The sequence below is a fragment of the Falco naumanni genome, chromosome 5 (assembly GCF_017639655.2).
Source record: "Falco naumanni isolate bFalNau1 chromosome 5, bFalNau1.pat, whole genome shotgun sequence".
NCBI lineage: Eukaryota > Metazoa > Chordata > Aves > Falconiformes > Falconidae > Falco > Falco naumanni.
This window is the reverse complement of record NC_054058.1, coordinates 50,484,511-50,497,042: the sequence shown is the minus strand read 5'-3', so window position 1 is coordinate 50,497,042 and position 12,532 is coordinate 50,484,511.

Genomic DNA, 12,532 nt, shown 5'->3' with positions numbered 1-12,532 from the left:
CCTGGGTTGTTCATGAAATGGTGACCCGACAAAGAAAAGTGTGATAGTGTTCCATGTAGATTAGTTCCTTTATGTGCTGATTGATTGTGTGGTTTCAGAAAGGAAAAGGGGGGAGAAGTGGGGGAAAATGAGGTATAAATAATTCATTGATGAAGTGTACAATAACTCAGTCTCTCATCTTCCTAATTTTGCCCCTAATTATAAGTGATATAATGGAAAGAACAAATATACAGTTGTAGACTATTGACCTTTTTTTCCCTGAATTTCTGTCTACATATTGGAGATAAACAAAAGTTGTCCTAATTAGTAGCAGGTTAAACGATGCCATAGAAAATCTTGATTCTAACAGAAGCAGTAGTAATAATAAAAAAAAATTACATTATAATTCTTGACAGTAAGTCTTGAGAGTAGGACTACAACTGAAATTTTAACCTATTACGTTTCTCTAGATAATTGATGGTTTGGGTCATGGACTGTAAAATCTCAAATTGTTTGATTTTATAATTTGTGCCCTTTTTTAAAAAGAACTACGGCTAGCACATTTTTAGGTAGCCATGTAAGATAGAATACTTTTTATAATTTGTTTCCACCAGTTCACTGTAGTGTTCAGGCAGGTCTTCTAAACTTGACACAAGTGTATGGCTCTGTATCTTAGATTCTTTTATTTTCTCTCTCCTGTCTCAAAAGCCTGACAGTTTCCCAAATTATGCTGATTAATTACATTTTTGTTATAGTGGATGGATTTGGCTTGGGACTGTGTACTTTTTATGTACATCTGGGGTTCTTTAACTGTATCTGCTTGGTTTTTTGTCACGTGTTTATTTGACTCTGCTCCCTACCAAGGAGCCTGGGTATGCTTCCTTTCAAATATCAGAAACTATATGGAAATAGAAATGCAATTTCTCCAAAGGCAGCAGCAAGTGCTACACTCGTAGTAAATTTGGCCTGTGCTTACTCAGGAATAAGATAGGTAAGATAAAAAATTAATGCTGGTTTTGGCTAGTGGACCAGTCAAATATGATATTTTGCAGATGCATACTTCTATCTTAAGTGTTAAGATTTGGGTGTGCTGGAAATGCAGTTTGAGCTTTTGAAGGTTTTTCTTACCTGAAATTATGCCCCGACTTACGTCAGAGCAGTCTCAATTTGAAAGGGTGTAACTTCACAAACTAGCAAAAGCTGTACAGTAAAATCCTCCAACTGAGGAAGCTTAGTTGGTTTTCTTTTGTACTGTCAAAGTTTTAACAAGAAGAGAAGCTTAAGAGACTTAAGAGATTTGTCTAAGACAACGATCAGATATTGAGTTTAGTTTGACATCTATAGAAGAACCCATGTTTTAGTAATAATTAAGAGGACTTAACTACTAAATGAAAATTGGAAAAGTCCTTCACAAGTTAATTACAAATCAATGTTTTACAGAAATTACTGTAACTTCCTGTCTAGAATGGAGTAAATGGTGCAACAGCAATGGGTGGCTGCACACTTGCTAGTAAATGGTATTACCCAACAGCAAGTGACACTGAAGTGACTTTCCTAAGACATTATGCAAGAAGATTGTGATACATCTGTGAACAAGGCCCAGGAGTCCAGGTGTACCCCTCTCTGCCTAAACTATACTATTGGATTTAAACAGTGGAAGAAAATGCAGTGAACAAATACATTGGTTTCAGATCCTAGAGTCTTAGTAATGCAGGAGCTGTTTACAGCTTCTCTTTAACTGTATCAGTGAAAATTAATTAAAATGAACCATCACTGTATAATACTTTAATCCCTCAGGAGATGTTTTCAGTCTTAATCTTGTCCCTTTTGTTATGGGATGTGGGTAAAAGTCATCTGAAAGAACTTGCTCTGTCCACTGACACAGGGGACTTTTAACAGCAGACAGTTTAATAGGCACATAAAGTTTTAGCTGTACTTTTAAGGAGTCAAACATGGAAGGTGAAGGGCAAAAGCATATTCCATAGCTCAAATGAGTATTACTAAGAATGATCACTGGGGACTGCTGTACTATTTGAGGTTTGTGAAAGACAGGATGGTAACATTATGCAATCATTCCTTGTCCATGTTTAAAAAGAAAATTGCCACCAGAGAAAATACTGCTTCAGTAAAAATTTTAAAGAGTCGTTCCGAAATGTCAATAATTTTACGGACAGTATGGCATATCTTTAGAGGAATATCTAAGCAAGAAGCCCTTCAGGACTACACTTTCAGGATTTAGGCCAACTGGAAAAGTGTAATTAATTATACTGTTATCTGTGTATAAATATTGATCTTAGCCAAAGTGTTTGCAAGTGAACAAGCTCCTGTAAACTTTTAAGATTTTTAAGAAATGTGGCTTTAGACCAATGGAGCTCTAATTTAGAATGGAGTTTTTGAGGAGGTAATTGAGGAAAAAAGTATGAATCTATTTTTTTATAACCTGCTAACCATATGCTCATAATTTTCCTCTTCTGTATGAAAAAAGCACAAGTATACAGAAGAAGGAAATATATGTAACCAGGGCTAATGAAATGTGGCTCTTTACCCCTTTCCCAAGCTCACTAGATACTACAAATTCTGTTTGGTTCTAAAGCACTTGTGGGTACTTTGTCTTTAGAGAAGGATAGAGTTGTTCAATTATGTAGTGTCTGTTAGTTAAGACAAGTGAGTGGTCAGGCAGATTCTACTTTCTAAATACCCACTTTGGGAATGCAGAGATCTAATTTGCTATTTATATGCATCTAATATATAAAAACTATCCATGAATAATCCATTTCAAACTGATCCTTCTTTGCACAGAACAGATCAAAATGCTTCAGTGCCAAGCCCAGTTTCTGATGGCACAGATCTCTGAGCAAGAAAATCTGCCATCTGACTGATCACCTCTTACTGTAACAGCCTTCAGCTATGAATTAATCTAAGGGAAATCTCTTAAGGTTACAAGTATTTACTGAGTATCACTACTCCCACCTCTGAAGGAAACACATTCTGATTCCTTCTTCTGTTTTTTTTTTTTTTTTTTTTTAATTACACATATAGTATAAGCAGATGCAGTGAGTTTGAAATAACTTATTATGCCTGCTCTTGCAAGTGGGGAGTTTGACTGCTATTTCCAGTTCTTCAACTATACCTTGGTTTCTGTAAGACCAACAATGGTACGTGCAGGTAGAGGTCATAATTTTGTCACCGTTGTCCTTGTTTCTATATAATTGACTTTCTGAACAGATTTTTGCTGAGTGAACATACTTACACCAGTCTTGTACCATTCAAGTGTTCTGGCTGAGGTAGCTGGCATTCTGGGATGTCAATTACTGGTCTTCATATCTGCATTTCTGCAAATGGTCTGATTCTATTGCTGGGAGACTTCCAAACACAGAAAAATAAGCAAAATCCTTTCCAACTGATGGAGGTGTAACGTTGCCAAGTAACTTGCAGTACCTAGAGGCTTTTTGAAAGGTGTAAGAAAACGCTTTTGGTGCCAGCTGGAGAAGGAGATCTGAGGAGCACACACCGATACTGAACACTTTCTCAGCTTTCCTACAGAAATTCCAAGTAGGCAGCTTCTGTTTCTAAAATTTCAAACACCTTCAAAACCCCTCAGTCCAACAAAAAGGTAGAGGACAAGGTAGTGGGGGGCAAGAACAAATAAAATGTATTTTCAGAATAATACCTAGAAAAGCCACTATATAATGGCTTCTTTGTGTGTTTAGTATTCCTTTCTCTGTGTACTGTATTGGAAGTAGGCAGCATCCCACACTTCTAGGTGTGTGTTGCTTTATAATTCTTGATATCTGTTGGTTCAGTGACTTTTGGCCTAAAGATAGATGTAGGTTTTTGTGAATTTAATAGTAAATGCCATGAACATTTCACTCTTGGATACAGGTCATTTATTGAAAGGGTAGAAGTTTTGATTAAAGAGCTAGTCAGGAACAAAATTAATTTCTCTTGGACATCTAGTCACTACCCAAATTTAAAGGGCCTAATTCCTGGACTACTAGAAAAAGGATAGCTTTATGTTGCAAGGGTAATAAGAACCCAGACTAGAATGGATGTGGTTCCTGAAGAGTTTTGTGGCCAGTAGTTCATATGGCTGTTTTCAGTGATTATTCCACACCTCAGCTGCTTAATCTTGAAGGGTTGGTAGAGCATTCTCACAAACAAAGCTACCAACAGCACTGTCAGATGCTCTTAAACTTTACTAAGTGCCTTATACAGAGCATCACTGAGGCAATGATTCGACTGGAAGGAAGTTTGGTAAAAGATTTACTCCTCTGGATGGAGTCACAGGTTATCGCTTGTAACCAAGGTGATGTTCCTGATTACAACACACTAGATTCTTGTATTTTATTGCTAATACAAGTACCTAATAAGAAACAGTTCAGAAATTTCTGAGGCTTTCAGTTTGTAACACATATGTTCTTTGGAGGAGATTTTTTACTTCTAGTCAGCTGTGATAGCCTACTGGAATATCACAGAAGTGAATAAAACTTCTGAGTATTTCTGGATGCTTTCACGCTTCTCCATTTCTCAATCAAGGACAGTTTACCTTTCTTGGGAAGGGGTACATAAGCTGGTTTTATTCATATGGTTTGTGTTTATCCAACAGTAGTTTTAAAGGGTTTTATTGTCAGAAAAAGGGCTTGTTATTTTGAAAATAAAAATCTTACCTGCCAGGTGTCTTCCCCAAAATGAGTAAGTGCCTTTTCTGTTCAGACTCTTAGAAGTATTTACTTTGTCAGATTGAATCTGAATGTCCTGGATAAACCAACTATGAAGTACTGAGTGTTGCCAATGGCTTGAAATCTTTTCACTGAAAGAGCAAGAGACAGAATGTAAGCCACTTGAATTATTTTGAGACCTGATGTTATCAGAAGTTTTGTAACTGCTATGAGTAGTATACTTCTAAGAACTATGTAACTTTTCAGGAACTTGATATTGATAGGAAATAAATATTTATTAAAAGAAGTATATTAAATAAATATTTATTTACCGATTTAAGTAAGAGAAAATGTTACACCATGGGGGCAACAGTCTTGCTGTTAGCAGTCCTGACTACTTAATGGAAAGTAAAACTGAGGCCCTGAACTCTGACTGTAAAAGAATGCGTGGTATTTGGTGAGAGATTGGGACTATGAATCTTGGGTCCATTCTAATAAAGTAATTCTTCCTACCTAAGTTTTTACCAATTCTCAAGCAGTAAAGAAAGCATAAGCAGGTATCAGTAAGAGGTCCTCTGGTTTTATTGGTGCTGCTTCCTATCTCTAGAGGAATTTTCTTTTTCTTTTTTTTTTTTTTAAACTTTGCTCAGGACTGGTACAGCTGAAAGTATATTTTCCCTTCATTCTTAAGCCTAGATTTTGAATGGAGTTTCTCTGAGACACTTTTGTAGTGAAATCGTGTTCCCTACAAACATTGAAGACAAAAATAAACATCTCTGTGAACAAAAGTTTGTGTGTGGCTGTAATTTTTTAATAGATATAATTTTATTATTAAAATTCTAAAGGTACTCTAAGAAAAATGTAACCAGTATATTGGTCTACACTCAAAAGGTCTCAGTGTAGCAGGCAGAAGATACAGTTTGCATCTTGAGATGCTACAAATTTTCTGTCTGATAAACTATGCTCAATTCCAGTTAAGCACTCCTTTAAATAAAGATGACAATACATTGCATTTAAGTAAGTGTGTAGTAACCCATTAGGACACCGCCTTAAACTGACCTCTTCCTAACCTCAATTCAAAGACATTATTAAACAATTTAAAATTCTGAAACCTTGGCAGAAACATTGAAGGGAAGTGTCTGGAAAGAAAGAAACAGTAGAAATCGCGGTGCAAAGGTATTTTTTCCAGAATAAATGCTCCACAATTAATGCTAATGGAATTATTTAAAAATGAACAACTCTATAGTTATTTTGCAGTTTGATAACATACAGTTGATTTCAGATGAGCGTAAAATAGATGTGTTTGAAGGCCAGAACAGTAACATGTATTGAAATGCATTCCCCAGGAGTAAATACTTCTTGCCTGTGAACAATCTGACAAGGAAGTATTTTCGGTGAAAACTACTGTGGGTGCACTATTCAATCTTGACTAGGGTGGTGATGCTTAGGGTATGTTATGATAAATAAAGTGGTAAATAAAATTGAATTGTTCAGACCCCTTCTCTGAATGTGTTATTTGTACTGTCTAGGAAAAAGTGCAAGAAGTAAAAGCAAGCAATTTGGGGATAAACAGCAGGCTTCGGGAATTTGATCTCAAAATGCCAAGAGGCCTCTGCTAATTTATTGGCACAGGTGATTCATTACCCCTTTTGGCTGTGATGAAAGCTGAGATACTCCTTGGGGTACTGCTTCCAAGGCAAGAAGTTGTGAAAGCATCCATGCTTGCAAATTAAAGTAACAACTGACATAAGAGGCTTGAGAAGAAGGTTTTGTCTAAGGCTTCATCTCACTGTATATATAGCTATTCTTTGTAACTAAAGTAGGTTCTAAAAAAATGGTCAGTGTGGGTTGTCTCAAGTTATCTTCAAGTTATCTTCAAGCTACACGCAGGTCCAGTGTTCAGTTCTTTGAATTCTTTGTCGCTTGTGTTGCTTTGCAGTGTGAGGCTAAGTTCCTACAAGGCATTCTTGAAAGAAGCTGGTTTCCTTGTAAAGACCATCAGAGTTTCCCATTTGGGTAACAGGTGACCGCAGTGTTGGCCACGAGTACGTAAATTTGTCCTCACTCCAAGGAGGCTATGTGTGAGGCTGATACATCCTCAGGTGCAGAATGCTTTTAATGCCACCCTGTAAGTGGTGGGCATAGATCCCAAAGTGCAGGCAGTGAGTGGTGGCAAACTGTTGACATTGCCGTGTTTGGTACTAGCAGAAATACTGACTTGCATGGACTAAATTGGCATCAAATACTAGAACAAGGCTATCATCACTAATTAAGGGAGTCTAATTTAGTCTACTTTCTCATCTATTTTAGAAGAACAGAAAGAATTCAAAGAGGAGAGCAAGTTGTAGAGCCCTTCTATCACCCCTCTAGTAATTTCTTTCCTCTTGACTGGTAAGTCTGCTACACAATTATCGTCTGAAGATCAAAACAATTTTTTACACACAAATTTTTAAATTCCACACAAATGTTTTGGCAGCCATGGGAGATCACAGCATTCCACTATGGGCCTGGTGTCTGGACATAGCTTAGGACAGTATCCAATTTTATTTTACCCTTTCTTACCCTGAAAAAAGTCAAAAACAATATTTCTAAAGTTACAGATAAAAGATGGATGAAAGAAGGCTAAGTAATGTGGAAGTGCAATCATGTTTTCTTCGATGTTTCAGACTCAAAATTCAGTGCAACACAATATCCCAACTGCTCACGGACTCTCCTGCCCCTCATGCAGTGGAATAGTTTGAGAAGACGATTCTAATGACACCTTAGATTAACCAGTATAGAGCAGCACAGGGCTCTGCGAGGTAGGCTGACCGCTTACCATAATTATTTCTGTGAACTTCAAACATGACTACGACTGTTGACCAAGTATAAGGATGTTACATAGCTTAGGCATTCATCTGTTATGAGGCTATTCTATTCAGTTTTAAAAGGAGCAGTCAGGACAAAAGAAACTATTCATGTTTTATCACTTCTTCCTGATAATTCAAGCACTAAATGCTTTAAGCAGCTAGCACATTTGACTGCTCTAATCTGGTTTTTGAATTTGTAATTATGGAAATAAAGCAACCCTTAGAGAAAAGGATGTGGAGAGACAAACGTTAGGACTTTATTTCTCTATCCTTGACATGTCTCTACATTGATTTACAGTGTTAAACCCTACCTTAAGAGGACCAGGGAGCAAAAGCAGGGTACAGATAAACAAAAAGGTAAATAGCAAGTGGGCTTGCTAGAAATTGACAAAGTAAATCAACTCTTCACCTGGTTTGACTGACTGCTTTCCAAAACCTCTCCATACTGAATGACTGTCTGTCATCTTTTCCATTCCAGGCTATGCTGGTGTTTTGAAATAGGGGCAACCTATTTCAACGTGGCTCACTGCCTCTACCATGTCATCTGGCTTGCATTGCTGAATGGTGCTTGGAGTCCCTGAGAACTCTCCTAAACCTGTTTCCTTTTATAAGGGCAGCTGGCAGTTGTCATCTAACTTTTTGGGGTTTTTTTCATTTTAGCTGTTTGCTAGATGCAGTTTCACCCTTCTAGCCATGCAGGCTTTTGCATTTGGAAATAATAAATGCATAAAATGCATAAAGCTTTTATGTTGAATATGAGAAAATAAACTAAAAAAAGCAGTGGTTTTCGGTCTGTGGTCTGAAGATCTCATGAGCTAGCACATTCCTTCTAAGGGTCTTCAAAAAGTGAGTAGGATGAGCATACCTACTACAAGTAGCATTAAATTCACTGTGTAGAGTCTGCACTGTTACTGTGAAGTGGAAAAGGTAGGAAAAGATAGAAAATACCTTACAGGATTATTTTCAGATTATTTGGAATTTCATCTTAAAAGCACTTGATGCTGTAGCAAACAGCAGCAGGAGGAGATAAGGACTGTTAAGCTTGAGTATAGTTATATACAAACAAACAAATGCCAGGCCTGCTTGCCTTATTTTTAAGTTTTTGTACATGTTACGTCACATTTGCATAAATAGATAAGGTCACTTTGACTCCTTCCAGGAGCACTTTAAACATAAATACTCATGCCAGGTATGGTCCTTGGAGAATTTTAGATGAGGCAAGGAAACAAAAGCCCAACGTTGAGAATGCCCTTTGGCCTGATGTTTTGGAGCTCCATATTTAGAAATCTTTACCAAAAAAAAAAAAAAACAAAAAGGAAATTTTTTGACACCCAATTACAGGAAAAGAGATAAGAAGAAAACTTTATGTTCCTAGAAAGTATTCTTTCTGCTTTTTTAATGTAGTAAAGCACTAAAAATTGTGCAAGTCTACATCTATAGATGCATATTTATTTATTTAGAACACAGAAGTTGAACCTTCTTAAGAGGAATGATACAGATATTTTGACTGTTTACTGTTTAATAACTTAAAATTGTTCCCAAAGGATCCACTATATAAATTTCAAAGTAAACGGTACTATTGATGGAGAAATGATTGATTCAAATTAGAAAAAACTAAGAATTTTGCAAAGTGTCACACCATTTCCCAAACTGTTTACAATGCAGCTTACTTAATATTGTGTACTGTTGTCCTTATGGTGTATGTTGCTGATGCCATGAGTAACCGCAAATATTCAAAGCTCCTGCTTATAGTCTCAATAGTTAAACACACACTACAATGCAAAACAATGAACGCTAAAAAGGGAAGGAAGGGGGGAAGGCAATAATAATTTGGTCATCAATAAAAATTGATTTTGAGAACTTTTGTTAACCCTTTTATACATTGGGGGCAAATGTAGGGAATTTTGAAGAACAGATACAATAAAAGTGGAAGGCAGTTTTACCAAACTAAGTCCTTGTCTTAAAAATTAATGAGAAGGAAAGAAAAATGATGTCTGGCAGCAAGAGAAAAGGGACATTGCAACAAGAAGTCTGATGATAGCATATGCACAACACATGGTAGAAAAGCAGTTTTCCTTTGCCTATCCAACCCTGCAATCTATCATAGCAGTGTTGACACTGCAGGTTGTACCAAAGGGCACGTGAACATCAAAGAAAGTGTCTTTGCCTTTGAATAACCCTTAACTGGTGTGCACAGGAGGCAGTATTGGCACAAATCTGTCAGCAGAAAATCTTATTGCTTTGCCAACTTAACTAATGGCTTTAACTTCTTAAAAGAACAAAAGAGAAGGAATGATACAAATGCATCTGATTAGGACTGGGGTTTTTAATTAGCAGAAAGTTAAGAGTAGAAATTGATTTCTCTCTCTATTCTTCGTTGCATCAGATAATCCCCTTCCATAATTGTGATTAATTCCTTTTTTTTTTTTTTTTAAAGTTCATCTGATTTATCTCTTGATCTAATGGGTTGTTAGAATTTTCATCTTCTGGCACACAGTAACTGCTCTTACGACCCTTGAACACACTTGCAGAAGTATAAGATGCTGATCCTTTTAAAAAATCAATTGTCTAACTAACTAACTAACTAACTTAGTTCACGAAGATTACTGTTTTTTGGATTTCAGCTATTTTTTGGACATAGTAAATAGAACTGAATCCGAAAGATACAAAAGTTACCATGGCTAAGTAACTAAATTCCAGACAAAAAAAGGATTTCAAGGTTTAAAATTGATGATAAATGGAGAGAACCTTGCATCTGATTAAAACCTCTTCATGGTTTTAAGTTTATTAAAGACTAGGAAATGTTATAGCATATTATTTATTGTTCATTAACTGTTTATGGAGAGTAATGAAATACATAATTATTTATCTTTAAAGAATTTTAGAAGCTGAATTAGCTGATTGGATACCATCTGATTGTGTTTTTTCTCAGTGATACAACCTAGGTATGGTATTTCAGTCACTTTTGATTATCTTTGTTATTCACAAGGCCGAGTTTGTAGTGAGAAGCATTTTATCTTTTATTAGACCAACTGATAGTTAGATTAAATGGAGAGATTTTACAGTGTGAAAAAAGGCTTGTGTGTCTAAGCTTATGATTTTTCCTCCTCAATAGCATCAGATACCTTAACAAAAGATACTTTCTCTCTGATCTTGCCTCAGTTACATTTTTAAAGCACTGCAGATACATTTTCACTCCTTAATTAGTGAGGCATTATTGGACAGCACTGGATGAAAAGAATCCTGTAAATTTGGGAAATGGTATGACTGAAAATAAAAAAACAAAACACTTTTTTCTCCCTATGTCATCTCTCCTTAGCACTCCTTATTTCTTCTTTTCCCATCTAAGAATATACTTTCTTCTTCTGAAGTATTAAAGCGTTATTGCTGGCCAGCTGCCACGTTCATTCTTGGTCCCTCTGTAACACCCTTCAGACCTCATTTTCCCTGGCTGGAACACTTCAATACAAAAGACAAGTGTCACAGCTCAGTAGGGACTAACTGGTCTTCACTTTTATGCTCACTGTCAGTAAATACTCCATTATATCTCTCCATTCTGACTCTCATATTGCTGCGTGACTCATTCCCTGCCATGTAGACTTGATAGTATACATAAGGGGCGGTGAAATGGGGTAGTGCATGAATTCATGACACAGGTTGGCAGGCAGATACGCAATGAGAGCAATGAGCCAGGTTTTGAGTGCAAGCACAAATTCAGGGAAGCTGAACACCAGGTTCATCCATCGCAGCAGAAAGCACAGAACAGAAAACAGAGGCAGAGAGCCCAGCTAAGACTTTGAGTGGCATTTTCAGAGCTGATTTTTTGTGATCCATGCCAGCACATGGATGTCACTAACATAAACTTCCCTTCATTCATTAAGCAAATTCTTTCTAGAGAGTCCTTCTTACAAATCCACCCCCATTTCATCTATGACTCCCTTCATCACCCTATCATCCTTGGCCCTGAATTATCATCATTGCTCCTCATCCTCCCTAGTTCCTTACTTCTCTTAGCTTCTAGTTCTTTTCTCAGGCCCATTTTCCCTGCTTGTATCGGTTAGTAATCATCCTGGTATCTGCACTGCAAACATAGCCGAGTATCCAGCGTTTTCTGAGGGACTTCTACCTTTGTTTTGAGAAAGAGATGATGAACAATTTCGGCAAGACAATTTTGGCATTACTTCTGTTCCTGCTACTAGTTGCCAGCTGACATTCTGCTTTCCCCCTTCTTTTACACACAGTCAAGAGCAGCAGTAAGCTGCAGCTCATGTTTTATGGGCACTCACATATGACACACAGCTTCAGGGCCCAGAATCAGCGATAGAACTATTTTTTTTTAAGCTTTTTTGTAAATCATCTTGGTAATTTTCTTAAAATGCAGGGTCCTGAGTTCATGCAATTAAGTGGCGATATCGTTGCTTATTTTTTTTCAAAAAGAGTGTTTCCAGTACATAGAGAAAACGTGAGCCAATTGCGATATAAGGACAAAATAGAAAGCAAAATTATTTCAAATTTGTATTTCTTTTTAAAGCCAATATCAGGAGCTCAGGGAGAAACACTGACTGATCACTTTAAAACACTTGCCTTGGCAATGGTGGGTTAGGCCTTTGCTCGGGAGACTGAGCCAGAGAGAGGGGATGCAATACTGTACTGGATTCAGCTGAAACCCATGTCTAGCAGGACACGCACCTATCATTTCTTCTCCCCAGCGCACAGATTCCCACACCTACTTATTGTTGTCCAAGAAGCATGACTCGGTGAGCTGAGATAACCCTCTTTGCCGGTTACCACAACCGAACCCTTCAGGCCCAGTTCACCCAGCTTCTCCAGCCCAGCACCCACGCAGCCCAAGGCCCAGCTGGGACACAGCCCCCGGGCCAGGGTGCCATGCCGTGTGCCAAGGCCAGAGGGAAGGCGGCTGGAGTCCCAAGTGACTTGCACACTCAGATTGTCCCTCTATAAGGAGAAAGGATGCCTGTGTAACCCAGCAAGTGTGAGGGAATATCCTTGTGAGGTGACAGTTGTGAAGCTTTTACACGGAAAAGT